Source organism: Rhincodon typus, chromosome 29, assembly GCF_021869965.1.
Source record: "Rhincodon typus isolate 14 chromosome 29, sRhiTyp1.1, whole genome shotgun sequence".
NCBI classification, from domain to species: Eukaryota; Metazoa; Chordata; class Chondrichthyes; order Orectolobiformes; family Rhincodontidae; genus Rhincodon; species Rhincodon typus.
Window position 1 is genome coordinate 6,914,944 of NC_063360.1, and position 17,253 is coordinate 6,932,196.

Here is a 17,253-nt window from a genome sequence, read left to right on the forward strand (position 1 = left end):
CTCTGGAATCAACCTAGTGAAACTCCTTTGCACCCCCTCCAGTGCCAAAGCATCCTTTCTCAAGTAGACCCTTCTTCGGGTCTAGGCCCGAAACGTCAGCCTTCCTGCTCCTCTGATGCTGCTTGGCCTGTTGTGTTCATCCAGCTCTACACCTTGTTATCTCAGATTCTCCAGCATCTGCAGTTCCTACTATCTCCAAGCAAATGTGTTCTTATAAGAACAAATGTGAAAATGCTGCTCACTGTCAGATACCAGGTAGTAATGGAATCAATGAACCCAGTGATAGTTCAGAAGACCCAATTGTAATTAAATATTAGCTACTGCTCGGACAAGATAAGCCAGTTTCTTCCCTCTACATTACAATGGTGATCATACCACAAACAACTTCGTTGGCTCTTTGAGATACTTTGAGACATTCAAAGATAGTGGAAGGTATTATAAAAATGAAAGTTTCTTCTTTTTCTATATGTTTTCAAACAAAGCTGGTGTGTAGTTTATATTGATCATGCAATCAATTGACCCTGATAAAAGTGCATGATGGTGACTGAGGTGGGCTCGGAGCATCATGATATGAAGGTTTCAGCTTTCACGTTTTCACCACACTGTGAATGAGTACATTTCTCCTGAACTCCCCTTTGGAGACTACCTTGAAATTAGGACCCACTGTTCTGGTATTCCACAATAGTAGAAACACCTTCACCATGTCTACTCCCTTAAACATTTACATTAGTTTTACTGTGTCGGAACTGGAACAGATGGAACCTACTTCAATATGAACCCTTGGATCTGACACACCAATGGCAGTTTCTCAAAATCAGAAGCAAGAGAGAGCCAGCAATAGAATGATTTCTAATAAAACACAAGCAAAGGTTGAATTACCTGCAGATTGAGTGCGATGCCATTGTAGTGGATTTAATAAACTGCTCATATTGAAAACCTTCCATTGATAATACATAAGGTGCAATGGAATCTGCTTGACAGATCAGTGGAGCTCAGCATTTCTCCAGTCATAAAGATCACTGTGTTTGCACTGACTGATCTCTTAATTACACTGTTAAAGCGTTTGTCCTAATTTGACTGAAATAAGCAGTCTTGGGATTGCAATGCTTGCTGATGCTTAACATCAGGTTGTGACAATCGTGTGGCTCAAATCAATGAACCTCTTCCTCACGTGTACCATCGATCTTGTCCACCTGAGAGTTTGACAATTCACACTCTTTATTTAGACAATCTGTTCCAATGTAAAAATGACCAGCATGATCCAGCTTCACCTGTGCAGTTGTACCAATGATGTCATGCCAGCACAACATTACATTTTAAATTAATATTAGGCTCCAGGGAATGCAGCAACAAAGCAGATTAGTCTGGAAATGTCTTTACAAGTCGATGTCTCTGGAGATTGTTAAATAGCCACTGAGTGACAATCTTAAAATGGTATAGCCACTGGACAGAAATCAGGCTATCTCACTGTCACCAGAAGTGCCCATTTTCCATTTACTGACAGATTATAATTGTTCTCGTGTGTTCCCCAATCTTGCAAGTGGTTTAAAATTTAATGTAAGAAATGGTTGCAGACTTGTTTGTGTGTTTCCTGTTTGGAGCTAATTTCTGAGCAATAAACATGGTCCTTTTGGCTGCAGTCACCTTCCTTAGCCATGGTCTGCAGTATTTTCATTGAATGAGAAAACCCAGCTCAACTGGACATGCTCAAAGTTTGTCTGGAAAGGTTGGCAAGGTGTGAGTTCGAGCTTTTGTGAGGAATGTGAGCCCAGCATGACCAGACACTTATAGACTGTGGTGTTGAACTTTTAACTGTTTCTTTGTTTTTCTACTTTTTAGTAAGAAGGACACTTTTAACCTTGTTTCTTTATTTTTCTGCTTTGTACCTAAGATTCTGTACCTAGGAACCTTGGGTATCTAAGATGGTGCCGTAAGTGGCGACTTGTAAACGTTTCACTTTATTCAAGTGAGTACATGTGACAATAAACCTAATTCTAATTCTAATATCTGCATGTGGATTGACCGACGAAAGAGTTCGGTTGGAGTCACAACATCTTCCATTTGACCTTATGTTTAGGATTGCTCTCCTCATGGTGACGTCAACAAATAATGTTTGAGAATTGCATCCTATGCAAGTGAACTGCACACTTCTTGTCTCTGTCAGAGATCTTCAGCCAAGCCCAAGTGGAAAGATCTATTCAGAATGGTGTTGCTCACTGTAAGATCATCCCTATGTTGCAAACTTGGCAATTCAGGAATGCCAGATACTTTAATTGCCTGAGCGTATCGCAACTGCTGGTACAGTGGATGCCAAAAGAGGAAAAAGAATCCATTCCAGTGGTAACGAAAACAGTGAGATCACAAGAATTGAGTTCAGTGTCTTGAGTTGAATTTTGAGTGGCCCAAACCAGGTGATTTAGGAGGCACGTAGGCATGTAGGTAGTGGGGGTTAATGTGAAAATGTGTGATGGGATGCGCTTGCCTGGAAACCTTATGTTGGTTCTGGATTTTACTAGCAGCAAGAAACTATAAGGCAACCTCACTGCCAAGAAACAAAGGGACTGAAATCAGAATTGCTAAGTCGGTGAAAAAGAATGTACTAGATTCATCTACAGGTTTTGCTTCTGGGTTTAGTGTTATCCAAAACTGTTTTAGTTTTCCTTATTCTGTAAGTAACTTAAGAGTCATAGAATCATAGAAATGTACAGCACAGAAACTGACCCTTTGGTCCAACTCGTCCATGCCGACCAGATATCCTAAATAAACCTAGTCCCATTTGCCAGCACCTGGCCCATATCCCTCTAAACCCTTCTTACCACGTATCCATCCAGATGCCTTTTAAATGTTGTAATTGTACCAGCTTCCGCCACTTCCTCTGGCAACTCATTCCATACACGTACCACCTCCTGTGTGAAAAAGTTGCCCCTTCAGTCCCATTTAAATCTTTACCCCTCACCTTAAACCTATGCCCTCTAGTTTTGGACTCTCCCACCCCAGGGCAAAGACCTTGTCTATTCACCCTATCCATGACCCTCATAATTTTATAAACCTCTATAAGGTCATCCATCAGCATTCAATACTCCAGGGAAAATAGCCCCAGCCTATTCAGCCTCTCCCTATAGCTCAAACCCTCCAAACCTGGCAATATTCTTGTAAATCTTTTTCTGAACCCTTTCAAGTTTTACAACATACTTCCTATTAGCAGGGAGACCAGATTTGCACACAGTGTTCCAAAAGTGGCCTGTACAGCCGCAACATGACCTCCCAACTCCAATACTCAATGCACTGACCAATAAAGGCAAGCATAGCAAATGCTTTCTTCACGACCTGCAAATCCACTTGGAGAAATTCTGCTCTGAAATCTCCTGATTAAGTTCACCATTTTTTTTCTCTATTGAACAAATTAGATTCAATTCTAAACTTGCCTTTCCCTTGAGAGTGACTTCTCTTGAACTATGTACATGCGTTCAGTTATTATTTTGTCTCTGGGTTTTAAGGTAGCTGTTAGTCCTCCCAGAAGCTTCAGCTCAGATCATCCTGGATTACGTAACTCCCTGCAGGATGGTTAAAAGACTCTCTTGGTTAATCACAGTTCAGTATCTGAAAGAACTGAATTTGCCACTCTAGTCTCTAACTTAAAGTGTATCTAACAGGATTGTAGCACTCCATCAATTTCTAACTACTTATTTAGTCGTTTCAAAGAAAGGTATCTCAATATCTTGATGAACATCTACTTCATGGAATTTTCTTATACTTTTTGAGTATTCTGCTCATTTTTCCTGTTCTGAAATGCCTCACCTCTTTGAACCAATGCCATTGCACATCTCTGGCAAGGCACTTCCCCTACCTGTGCCCTTTTCTTCCACACCAGCAATGTCTGGTCTGGGCTCCCACCATGAATTGCTTCTCACGCTGCAAGTGACTCTTTTTTCACTACTTTCCCATTTTGTCATGTTTGACGAATTGAATTGTATCTATTACTTTGGCATTCAATTCCTCTCTTTCTTTTGGCTGATTCTCAAGCAAGTCTGCTTCCTGATCTTGGCTCACCTTGTAAATTGAACCACCTTCATCAGCATAAAGTCTTGTCAAGGTTGCAAATTATATTATAATGCATCATCCACAATGACAGCAAGTAATGGTGGCTCAGTGGTTAGCACTGTAGCCTCACAGCATCAGGGACCTGGGTTCGATTCTATCCTTGTGCGACTGTTTGTGAGGCATTTGCACATTCTCTCCATGTCTGTGTGGGCTTGCTCCAGTTTCCTCTCATTGTCCAAAAATGTGCAGGTTAGGTGGATTGGCCATGCTAAATTGCCCATTGTGTCAGGGATGTGTAAGCTTGGTGGGTTAGCCGCGGGAAATGCAGGGTCGTGGAGATGGTGTGGGTCTGGGTGGGACGTTTTTCAGAGGGTTAGTGTGGACTTGATGGGCTGAATGGCCTATTTCCACGCTGTAGGGATTCTATGATTATATCATCTGTTGTGAATTAGCTCCTCTTTCAGATTATTATACTAACTATCTTCAGGTAATCAGTTCAAATAATTAATAAATACATTGACACTTCCCATGGCTCTGGCATGTCTATTGAATTTTATAAGTTCGTTAACGTTTTTTTTTTTGAGATTGAGATATGTCTTCAATAAATCAATAATGTTGACATATGTGACTTTATGCTCATTGATTTCAAAGGTAACTAAAATTTTGTCTGTGCAGTCACCCATTGCTTACAGTCTGGCTTTTCTGGGTGTCTTAGTGTGATGCAAATCAAACAAATCTATTACCATTTTGGTCACGTCTCTACCTGTAAGCTTCTGGGAACTATCCAGTAGAGGTAATCTTTTCTCTATCACCATCTTTTCACAGCTTGCCATCGTAGGTTATGATGTTGTCAGGTTGTTCAGTAGTTTCAATAACTTCCAAAGACTGCTAGCTGTAAAACACAATTATTTACGGTTATGAGAACACTCCCTTACACTAACTTCTTTTTCCACATTTTTCCTCTTACACTCTAAGTTCACATGAGTTTCTGTGACTTCCTTCAACGTCATCGCAGATTATTGCAGTCAACTCCTTAAAGGACTCAGTCTGATGTACTCCATTACACTTAGAGTCCCCAATAAGCCCTATTGAGGGTGTTACATAATGTGTGGGTCTACTGTTCTCTCCTCAGTTTGGCACTGCAGAGGTGGAGGTATTGCATCAGGTGAACATGGCTGACCCACTGGTCTTCATCTTCTGAGAAGCATGTGGTGCTTCACGTTGCTGGAATGGCAACATTCAATCAAAGAACCCTCGAACTGGATTTAAAATCACTGAAAGTCAGATGCAAATCTTATTTTTTCTATTAAATCCAATAAAGTTTGGACTAAATGGGATACCACCTGTCTCCTCCTTCCTGTCATTGTGCAGCACTGAGAGCTCAAGTCAGGCCACTCACTCAGAGCTGGGACAGTATGTAAACATAGCCAAGCACTACATCAGCAGGTCATTGAGTTCATACAATCCCTACAAGTTGCAAGCAGGCCATTTGGTCCATCAAGTCCATACCAATCATCCCAACCAGATGCACTCCCCTATCTATCCCTGCATTTCCCATAGCTAATCCACCTCACCTAACATCCCTGGACACAATGGGCAATTTAACATGGTCAATCCACCTAACCTATACATCTTGGACTGCAGGAGGAAATGGGAGCAGCTGGAGGAAACCCACACAGACATAGAGAGAGCACGCAAACTCCACACAGACAGCCACCAGAGGGTGGAATTGAACCCAGGTCTCTGACGCTATGAGGCAGCAGTGCTAACAACTGAGCCACCATGCCACCTTAAAGTTAGCAAGGGCAAGGGTGGCCTCTGCCTGGCCATGAAGGAAACTGTTGAGATTGACAATGATCTCTCTCGAACTGAAGGAAGACCAAAAAGAAGACCAGGTTTTTACACCCATAAAACACCAAGTTCATCAAAGTGATGTTCACATGTTCACTGAGTTCTGGTGCTGGTTTTTCTGCCTGCACTGCAGTGGAGAAAAGCTGCTGACTGCTTAAAGAAAAGGTTAAAAGCAGGGGAGAAATGATAAGCATTTAAAATAGCTTTACAGTAACGGGAATTAGAAAACACATTGAGAGGAAATGGAAAAAGATATAATACTTCCAAAAGGTCAGAAAAGGACCATACATGACACAAGGTTGGATTTCTTGGAGGAGACAGTTCTTAAGAATTGCTTTAATACTAAACACAAAATCTGAACAAATTAACATACTATTGTATTTGGAAGGTCTGATTGAAGGTGATGTTAATAATCTATAGAATATTAAAGACAGTACAGATATTTTGAAAATTTCCTCAAATCATTTGATAATTAATCAACTTAAGAACAAATAAAATTCTTGAATGTTCTTGCCAATATAAAGGCAGGTCTCAAAGTTAGCCATTGTAGCAAAACATATCAGTAAATCAATGTCAATGGGCAAAGACTGGCTTTATAAGTTAGGCTGGAAGCATGTTTTCCAATTTGAGAAGACTAAGAAGTTTAATCAATTATTGATCCCCAATGTGTCAAAGACTGGCAGATCATATCAAACATCCTATGCCCTTGGCTGGTCTGACAGCATCTGTGGAGAGAAATCTGAGTTCTGAGGAAGGGTCACTGCACCCGAAACATTAACTCATGATTTCTCTCCCCAAATGTTGCCAGACCATATGAGCTTTTCCAACAATTTCTATTTGTGTTTCTGATTTCCAGCATCCACAGTTTTTTTTTATGCTTCGGGCTGTTTGCAACAAGTACATTCTGCAGCTGGACAACATTTGCTAAATAATTCCAAGTGTGATAAAAATAATGCCTACAACTAATTTATGATTGTCAATTGGGCTGGTAGTGTGGCGTAATATTTCTCTTAAAAATACACAGAACCCTGTTCTTTGCAAACAGAAACAACATGTACATACACACAGTGTATCTGTTCCAACTCATCAAAACAGACAAAAGCCATACAGTAGCTTATTTCCCAGGGCAATACCTTGACCAATCAGTCAAATTTAAACAATGCGTGGTTGTTAATTATCAATCATTATCTAACTGGTTCATTCTCAATGGCAACACAAGTATCAATCAGAATCCACTTTCCAACCAATCAGCAGTCTCTACATGCAGTATAAAAGGATGATTTTCCCATTTTATATATACAATATATAAAGGTAAAATTGTTCAGATGCTGGCAATCTGAAATAAAAGCTGAAGGTGCTGGAGCAATTCAACAGGTCTGGCAGTGTTTGTAGGCTTTTCTTCCTATTTTCCTTGGTCTATTGGGTTTACACTGGATACTAATAACCCAAGGCAGGGCTGACAATGAGATATACTCAATGTTCTTTGTTATGCTTATTAATATGTTCATTTATTATTTTGTTCTTTACATTGTTCCAATCACAAGTGAACCTGTTTATGTGCTCTGTCTCACCTCCAGTTACTGACCAGATGCCCCCATCCTGAGCTAGCTAACTAACACAAGGAAAGCTTTCTTAAGCCCTTTCTCTAAACAAGCAAGGCCATGTGTCCAAACTGACATTGTCCAGACTCCAGCTATTTGGTCAGTTTGACCACTGGCAAAAATCACAAATGTGTCATGTTTTCCATGGCTGGTTTGATTAATTACTCATTAGGAATTGCTTGTTTTTCCTGGAATGAGGGTTATCTCTTTATTTTAATGAACAATGACCTCAGTTTAGCTTGCTCAGGCTGTTGCTACCTATATGTCATCCAATCAGATGTATAACAGTACAATTCTATAATCACATACTCTCTGGTTAGCTGATAAATAGTCACAATATGCATCTGATATCCTTGTCTGTTTTAAACCAAGACTCCAACGACCAATGGGGTGGCACAGTGAGTCAGTGGTTAGCACTGCTGCCTCACAGTGCCAAGGACCTGAGTTTGATTCCTGCCATTGATGACTGTCTGTGTGGACTTTGCATGTTCTCCCTGTGTCTGCATGAGTCTCCTTGGGATGCTGTGGTTTCCTCCCACAGTCCAAAAATGTGCACGTTAGTTGGATTGGCCATGCTGAAATTGTAGTGTTCAGGGATGCATAAGATCTATGGCAGATTAGCCTTAGTACATACAAGGTTATGGGTATAAGGTGGACGGCTGGATCTGGGTGAGAGGCTCTTCGGAGGGTTGGTATAGACTCTATGGGCCAAATGGCCTCCTTCTGCTCTGTAGGGATTCTATGATTCATTGTGACAATTTAGTCCATTCCTGTTGACTTACAGCATTTAATCCAAACACGGAAATACATTAAAACTAGTAACATTTCTAACCATTAGGTCATTATCTAATAGTTAATGTTTTAATAGAGCAGGCTTCATATGCTTTTTCTTCTCATTCGGCTAACCCAGCAAATTTTAGATTAGTACCTTTATGTTTTAGCTACCATGAGTTTTCCTGTTACACTGGTATTTCTTATGCATAGCCCTGATGAGTGCAAAATATAAAGCTTCAACAAAATTATTCTTCTTTCAATAATATTCAAGTTCTGTGCTATCAAATCGAATTATCGAATAACTGCAGCATACATTTCAAGAATGGAAGTATAACTGGCCTGAAATTGCACTTTCAGATCAGGCCTGATCCACGACCAACAGCTGGTTTTGTACTCTTACAAAACCCAGGTTGAAGAGGAACTAAAGACGCTAGAGAGAAATGGTGTGGTAGTGGAATCTGACCACAGTAACTGGGCAAACACAAATGAAAGACTATCCAAGTCAGACAAAACTGTATGACGATTCAGGGGATAGAAAGTCACAATCTACCAGAAACTGCGTAAAAACTGAAAGAACTGCGGATGTTGGTAATTAGAAAAGCTCAGCAAGTCTGGCAGCATCTGTGGAGAGAAATCAGAGTTAACGTTTTGGGTCCAGTAATGCTTTCTCAGAACTCAGAAGTTGCTTTTCCAGCAATTTCCGTTTTTGTATCAAAGGAAAATTAGCACTATTCATTTCCAACTTCTCAAGATTTAATGTGAAGTTACAGGATCCAAACCATTTATCAAGTTGAGTGTCTCCAATTCTTATTCATAGTTTAGTGTGGATCAAGAGAGTATTCAGGACTTCACAATAAACACACAAGGGTTATACTTGTATTAATTTCTTGGATCAAACATTACTGACAGCATGATATGGTCCAAGTACTTCCCTATGTCTTAGATTGCATAACATATATCGCAAAGAACATTCTTGTTGAGACAGGTGTCATGACGTTTATTAACAACAGAAACTATTTACGTTGTTATGACATCTCAGACTCACACATGGTCTGGTTCTGTGCTTATTGACTATTACTGTTGCATTACATATACGCAACTCACTGAGTGAACACACTACACTGACTCCTTTACACTGAGGAGGGAGTGAATAAAATTTACACCAGTGGGTCACATGGTCACGTAACAGTATTAAAAGTACACGGTTATCCATGCAATAACACAACATCCTCAATTTTCCTTTAAAGAATTCCTTTCCAACAAACATATACAACAAAACAAGTAGGTGCATTATCTGTACACATTAAGATAACATGTTTGTGAATGTGTAACACAAACAGATCTAGTCCTTATAGTTATCATGTCCTGGCAGACCAGCTTCACTCTGCATTCACTATCTATCTTCACAGTTGAATGTAAATCTTTGGTCATCGGTATGTAGTTACTGTCTGGCATCATATCTTCAGTATCTGAGTCGTCATTCAACTTATTGGTGGTTAATGGTACGACCCTCTCAAATTTCTAATCAAATGTTGATCTTGCTTTTGTACACCTCCTGTGCAGCTGTAATTTTGTATACCTCACTCTGGTCAATTACCCTACTATCTGTATGTCCCTGCATATTATGATCTGCCAGCATGCATGCAAAACAAAATTTTCACTATACTTAACAACACTAAATCAAAACAAAATGTAGTTCAGATATGTCACCTAACAGGACCTGACCATTTCTCATTAAAATATCATATGACCTATGTTGAATGCAATGATATCACATCTTTCCACAAATCTATATGTTCACATGGAAACCTCAGACTGTCCTAGTTCAAGGTGGACTGACTGTCTACATGCTCATTAATCATTCTGTCCCTATTTTCCAACAATGCATCATGCACGTGTGTTTGGATGCAAGGGTTTGGGATAGAGGTATTGTCTGATCTGAGAGTAAACCATTATCTTGAAGATTAGTACGTAAATTTAGCATTGCTATCAAAAATCTTGTTAGCTTGCTTTACACTTGACTATCTTGGATTTTGCTAATGAACAGTACATAGACAAGTTGACTGAGGGTAGTGAAGGGAAGAGGTAACATGCTGAACAGGAAATTTCCTGCACACATTTTGGAAAAGTGCCCTGGTATATAGCAGACTGTTGTCAGACAAGGAGTTAGGAAGACAGGGAGATAGACAGGCAGACAGAAAGATAGACAGACACGCAGAGAAAGTGAGATCTAGACAAAGGAATAAAGAGATAGACTGGGAAGTAGACAGACAGAGAGTTAGGCAGACAGACAGATCAGGAAACAGACTAGTAGACAGATATGGAAATGGACAGAAGGCCGTTAAATGAATATGGAGGTTAACAGACACAACCTTTTTCCAACAAATACAAGTCTTACGTTAATTTAATATCACCCAATAGATAGTTCTTTATAAAAATTTATACAGGAAAAAAAAGCCAGCTCAGTGTGGGTTTCTAAACCAACAGTGACTTAATTAAGAAATTACGACTGGAAGTACATTAGATATTCCCCAGAATAAGGGTCTGGAGAGTTTGAGGAATTGATTCCGAGTATACTTATGTTAGTAGTCAGACTGAAGAATCAGATGCATTCTATACACATTTCTCCCACTTGAGTACATTTTCTATTCTGCTGTGCTCCAAAATTATATTTTTTTCCAATTTGAATTTCTCTGATTATTCACTCAACATATTTACACACAGGCTTTGGAAGATTTGCTCAACCTATTTCCAAAAGCTTATGTTCCAAGTGCTCGTATTATTATGAGATGTGCCTTTTGGTTTGCTTGTCAGGGGACTTAGGTTCAAATCCAGGCCAGGCTTAAAGGGATAAAGTGCCCCTCTGAGAGTCCTATATAGGTAACTCTGTTGAACTAACTGTGGGCACTATCATATATATTCCCTATTATCACTGTTGAGTAGTTGAGACTAAGCCAGCAGATGTGACTGATGCCCTAATAATGGGAGATATCGGGTGAGCCATGGTACCTGTTGACATTATTCCATTTTGAAATTGTATTGGCTAATATTTACCCATTGAATATTATTGCTAAAAACAGATGATCTGGCCATTTAGTGAATTACTATACATGGGAGCTTGCTATCTGCACATTGGTTACTGTTTTGTAATAATCACTATATCGTTAGGACCTGAGTGGCAACTTTTTCACACAGAGGGTGGTGCATATATGGAGCAAGCTGCCAGAGGAAGTGGTAAAAGTGAGTAAAATTACAACATTTAAAAGACATTTGGACAGATATATTGATAGGAAATGGTTAGAGGGATATGGTTCAAATGCAGGCAAATGGAACTAATTTGGTTTAGGAAACCTGGTTGGGATGGACATGCTGTGCCAAAGAGTTTGTTTCTGTGCTGGATGATGCTATGACTCTATCACTTCAAAATTATTTTATTGGCTGTGAAATGATCTGGGATGTCCTGAAGTCGCGAATGCCCCTATAGTTTTTTGTCAGACAAGAGTATGAAGGGCTAATGAAGCGAAATTGGTCAATGATGTTAAGATACGGTGAAGCTACAAATCAGCCATGATCTGACTGAGTGATGGGACAGGTTCGAGGAGCTGAATGGCCTACTCTTGTCCTGATTGGTATTGGGTTTTGAATGAATTGTGTGTTTCTTTTGGCTTGGGGGCAAGGTTGGGAGTTAGGCCGGGGTGAGGATAATGATGCATTTCTGCATAAGGAGTGAAAGGTAACAGCTGAGAGGTCAAGTGGAGGCTAATGATGTGAATGGGATTCAGTGAGATATCTCATGAGGAGTATAGTTGGCAACACTTATGCTGGGAGCAGGGGGTAACCTTTGATTTTGAATTGAAATGGTTATATACTAGATATTGTCAGATTTGACGACCTTATTGCAGATCCAGCAGGCCTGGCAACTTTTCCACGTCCTCTTCCCCTGGACCATTTGTTTTATTTTGCTATGTGGGAACTCTTCTTTTGCTAGCACTACAAGTCTGCAAATTTCTTGGGACAGTGTCATAGGCAATCCCACATTTCCACGCAATGAAATTTATTCTGGGATGAATTCTTTTGGGGCTTAATCTGCAACTTTAGCTTAAACCCCATCATAAACTCCAATGTTTCATTGATGTTTTGTTGCACATCTGAAGAAACCCGTGGAGAAATTGTTTTTTCCAACACAGCTATAACACACTCTGATTATAATCTCATGGATGCCTATGCCTCTCCATTCATAAATTCTGACCTAATGTTAAGGTGTCAATACTTGAGAGGGGCTCCTAAACTTATAACAACATGACGCAAACCCACTTGAGATCCCAGACAGCCAGACAGCTTGAAAAAAATGAAGTGATCTCTCCTGCTGTGAGATGTCTAAATTTTGGAAAAGTAATGATTTCTGTAAAATGAGCAAACAAGCCATCAATGATCTGTAATTTATATCACTGATTTGATGGCTCTCATCTGAAACAATTTAAAATGGAACTTTTCACAGCTACATTCAAGGCTGCAGTGGTTAAAGTAGAAACAGTTGACCTGGTTGTGGAAGAGGTTTGTCAGTCAAATCAGTGTCCCCTGCTGAACTTTAAATGATGATGACAGATCTTCTTCAATATAGGCAGATAGCTCTTTGTGGTGGCCCTCCACCCTTTTCTTAATTCAAGAGTAGTTTGCATCAACTCATTTTCATCGTAAGCCCAAATTTCTCTGACTCAAGCCCATGGAAGTCTCTTTAAGTGCTAATTGCCTGACAGGAATGAACCCCTCCAGGAATATCCATTCTATCCTCAGGTGATCAATGACGATCAGTGATTACTGATGATTGTGATTTATGCTGACCAGAGATCAGTGATGATCGAAGATAATCAGGGATTCATGATCAAAGATTGATGGCGAGCAGTGATTGATGATGATCTTGATCAATAATAACTGGTGATAGACGATAATCATAATTTATGACATTTGTGATCAAGAATGATCATGATTGATGATGATTGGTGGTGATCACAGTTGATTGCTGAGATTTGGTGATGAGGTGTGATTACTATTAGTAATCTGTTTGGCGATTTGACGTAATCAACGATAAAAGAATACATTTTGCAATCACCGCGATTGGAACGTTTGAGTTATAAAGAGAGGCTGGATAGGTTGAGACTTTTTTCACTGGAGCGTAAGAGGTTGAGGGGTGACCTTATAAAGGTCTTTTAAATCATGAGGGCCATAGATGAGGTGAATGGCAGGTGATTTTTCCCTATGGTGGGGGATTTCAAGACTAGGAGGCATATTTTTAAGGTGAGAGGAGAAAGATTTGCAAAGGACATGAGGGGCAACTTTTTTACACAGAGAGTAGTTCATGTGTGAAATGAACTTCCAGAGGAAGTGATGGTTGCAGGTACAGTCACAATGCTAAAAGACGTTTGGATAGGTACATGAATAAGAAAGGTTTGGAGGGACATGGGCCAAGCTCAGACAGATGGGACTAATTTAGTTTGGGATTATGGTTGGTATGGACTGGTTGGACTGAAGGGTCTGTTCCCGTGCTGTATGACTCTACCTATACCATCAGTCACTATACTTTTTATTTTGCTGTGGCTCAGGAATATTTGAAATTATGTTTGGCTGATTTGTACGTTTTTACCCACTTTTGCTACGTGTCTCTCACATCTTTACACAACAAAATTATGTTGATGTCAAGTTTTGAAAGTTTAGATTCTCCCAGAATCCTAAGTCTTTTGTTAGAGGGGAGGGAAAGTGGGGTTGTAACGATGGGGGTGGGTTGAGCTGGTGAGTTCTGGACTTTCACTACATTTCTTCTTCCTTATTTCATTTCTAAATGACCTAGCTTGAATTCTATTATTTTGGCTCTTCAGTGGGGCAAATAATTACATTATATCTATCTGATCAAATTCTTTAAATGCCTCTATCAATCATCCTTCAATCTTTAATGTTCAATACAATATACACCAGGGTAATTCTGGTCAATCTGCTTTGCCCCTTGCCCTTCTAAGCCCTATCCTGTACTCAGAACTCAATGCAGTAATGCAGCTAGACCCTGACCAATGCTGTAGTCTACTGAAAGAGAAGTTCCTCTCCTTTGTATTCCAGGCTTCTCTCATTCCGTTAACAGTTCCATCAGGGTCTGATTAACAAACGGGATATATCTGTACAACAGCTGCAGAAGTGATGATAAATGATTGTACTTTAAGTTCATTGCGCAGTTCAAAGTCATATATTAAAACACATCATATCAGATGAAAGCATTAAAACATGTTAAAACATTCGTCAAAACTTGGTTGCTGTTGCCATTTTGAATTTGGTTTGAGCTTTTTCTTTGTTAGTGGATGGAATGGACTCTCTTTTCAGATCAATGACAAATATCTGCTGACCCATTAAAAGTCCTCATTTGCATTCACAATGCCTACTTAATGAAGCTGTAGTTCAGCTGTAGCAGGTACCAGGTGTACTGTTTGAATGGGAATATACCTGGGTGTGGATTCAGCAGAGCTGAGGCAGCATAGCTACCATACTTTCTCAGTACTGTAGCTGCTTGGCTGAATTCCACTGACAATGGTGATGCACTGATTAAAAGTCTCCTAATTATCTGCCTAGAACAACAATCAGATATTCAATGTTGTTAATCTTGGAAACTTGCTAACAGGAAGCTTTTGGTTATGCTCCTAGAATGAGCTAATTTTGGCATTGCGTGTAGTGGCGTCAAAAATTCAAACTAGATAGAGATATTTGGCTAACTCCTCCATTGACCTCACAGAAAATAAGAGACAGGAGCTTCCTTTACTCATGTACGTATTATGTAACTATCTTCCACTGATTGTATTTTGCTAGCGATATAAAGCTCCCGAACTCAAAATAAGGGGGAGCAGATTTAGAACTGAGTTGAGGAGGAACTTCTTCACCCAAAGGGTTGTGAATCCGTGGAATTCCCTGCCCAGTGAAGCAGTTGAGGCTTCCTCATTGAATGTTTTTAAGGTGAAGATAGATAGATTTTTGAACAGTAAAGGAATGAAGGGTTATGGTGAGTGGACGGGTCAGTGGAGATGAGTCCACGAAAAGGACAACCACGATCTTCTTATTGAATGGTGGAGCAGGCTCAACAGACCAGATGGCCTAGTCCATCTCCTATTTCTTATGTCCTTATATTCTCATGTTCTTATACTTAATGGAGGCTGTTATAGTCCACTTATGCATCTGGAGACTGTGAGTTAATGAATCAATTATAGATCATACCTGGCCTCCAACTCATTGGCTGACACAAAGATGTGAAGATTCACTCCATGATTCTAACAAGTGGAAGATTGCAGGCAGTTTGCTCATTATTTCTTGCCTCGACAGGTTGCTGAATGAGGAAATGCCCACTCGACTGGACCCATTTAGTTAATATGCTGGAGAAGCTGAAGATTAACACAAAGGCTAAAGTACTAAGCAATCTATTTTCTCTCCATTTTTCTCTCCCATTTATCATTCCTGTCCAGTGGTTGGTCCAATGCTGGGTGGCATTTTGCCAGTTGCAATCTGATTACAGCAGATACCACAGTACTGCAGAAACCAGCACATATCTTGCTATCCAAGATGTCCTGATTGGTACTGAAGCTAGTTAATCTGTTTATTATCTTGGTTCTTGGTATCTTAGCTCCCTCTCCACGACTTTTCTTAAAACATGAAGGTTTATATTTGTGCTGCATTCTATATTGGGGTCAATGCCTGCCTATTCTTGGTTCTGCTCTGTTTGTAAGAGGACACAGGATGATAGATGCAGGAAGTAAATGTGATTGTCCAGAACAAGTGCAGTCATTGAGGCAGTACATGATAGAGCAGGTCTTGCAAGGAAATTTCAAGGTCACATCAGCAAAAGTGAAGGATTATAATCCCTTGTGAAGTTTAATGAGGTTTAATGATCCACTGTATCATTAATGTCTGGGTGGAATTGCTGACAAATCCATGGGATGTGCCTTGATTACTTTTACTATTTAAACTGCACTGTGGGGTGTTTGATCGCAGTCTATTACCAATGTTTACCACATGTTAATTCTGGATGTTAGAAATAAGTTGTACAACCACTGCAGATTGTTTGATTGCTCTAAAGGTAAGGTAAAGTCACCATAGTCTTGCCAGATCATAGGGCTGCTCTCTCATTAGAGAGGGAGAGAGAGAAAGAGACGACTGGTAGTGGTCACCACGCCTCAGGTGAGGCAAGAGGTTGAGAACAAGTTTCATAGTAACTTCAGCCAGTGCAGGAGCTAAACCCATGCTGTTAGTATCACAAGCAAAGTCAATCAGCCAACTGAGTTACCCATCCCTTTACTGCTCTATCTTGCAAAGTAAAGCATTGACTTTGTTCAAAACAGTGGATCTTGTGGCTTTGTTCTCTTAGTGAGTCCCTGAATCTCACTTTTAGTTTACAATGAAAATAAAGTTAGCTGGTGCTTAACCAGTCTTGTCCGGGATTATAACATATCTTGTTGATCTCATCTGGGATCATACCATAATAAGCTACATTTTGTTGTTAAGAAAGGGGAACTCTTCTCATTAAGATTCAATAGAGATTTATCTGTTGCCACGGCTAATTAGATGGGACCTTAGACTCAGCATAGAGAGGAAGATCAATAGCAGCACCCTACCCCAACCATTAGACACTTGTGATTGGTACTGCAATATGTGTGGCTCAGTGGTGAGCACTGCTGCCTTTCAGCGCCAGGGACCTGGGTTTGATTCCACCCGCGGGAGATTGTCTGCATAGAGTTTGCACATTTTCCCTGTGTTTGTGTGGTTTTCCTCTGGGTGCTCCGGTTTCCTCCCGCAGTCCAAAGGTGTGCGGGTTAGGTGGATTGACTATACTAAATTGCCCATAGTGTCCAGGGATGTGCAGGCTCAGTGGGTTAGCCATGGGAAATGTGGGGCTATAGGGATAGGGTCGTGGGGGTGGGCCTGGGTAGGATACTCTTTGGACGCTCAGTGTGGACTCGAT

At 40.2% G+C, this 17,253-nt stretch overlaps 1 long non-coding RNA gene across 1 annotated transcript in view; it reads right to left on the reverse strand.

Moving 5' to 3' along the window:
- The window catches only part of LOC125486490, a 42,089-nt gene extending 26,361 nt beyond the window's left edge, over window positions 1-15,728 (reverse strand). Inside the window, exons 1-2 of the long non-coding RNA XR_007265155.1 lie at window positions 15,516-15,728; window positions 4,805-4,933 (exon numbers count right to left, since the gene is read on the reverse strand). This is a non-coding gene — a long non-coding RNA (uncharacterized LOC125486490). The remainder of the gene's footprint in view (window positions 1-4,804; window positions 4,934-15,515) is intronic.
- Between the last annotated feature and the right edge of the window lie 1,525 nt (window positions 15,729-17,253).